The following is a 416-nucleotide window of genomic DNA, read 5'->3' on the forward strand; positions in this document are numbered from 1 at the left end:
CCACAGTAAAAAAGAAACATTTATCATTTTATGTTCCTTGTCAAGAAAGAATTCATTTCTTACAATCTGCTTTATTAGCTTTTAGAAGAAAGGAATTGAAAAAAGAAAGGAAAAAAAAAACTCTGTGATAGAAGTCCGTAATGTTTTCACCTTGTAAGGAAATGCCACGAACTTAATGTACATTGTTATTAGTAGAGCCAAAAATAGATCCAGTTCGAGAGTGACAGTATTGTATTTGAACTATTTTATGTCTTTCTTGTTCTTTATAGATCGTTGTTCATGCCTGTTTCCACGAGGTATAACAATGATTCATACCGAAGTCTATATATATACACTGAGTGATGCGGACGTGACTAACCTCATACGTCAGGCAGCGCTGGAATGCAAATTGTTTTACAGCAAGCGATCATAATATA

Source organism: Penaeus monodon, chromosome 24 (genome assembly GCF_015228065.2).
Source record: "Penaeus monodon isolate SGIC_2016 chromosome 24, NSTDA_Pmon_1, whole genome shotgun sequence".
Classification (NCBI taxonomy): domain Eukaryota; kingdom Metazoa; phylum Arthropoda; class Malacostraca; order Decapoda; family Penaeidae; genus Penaeus; species Penaeus monodon.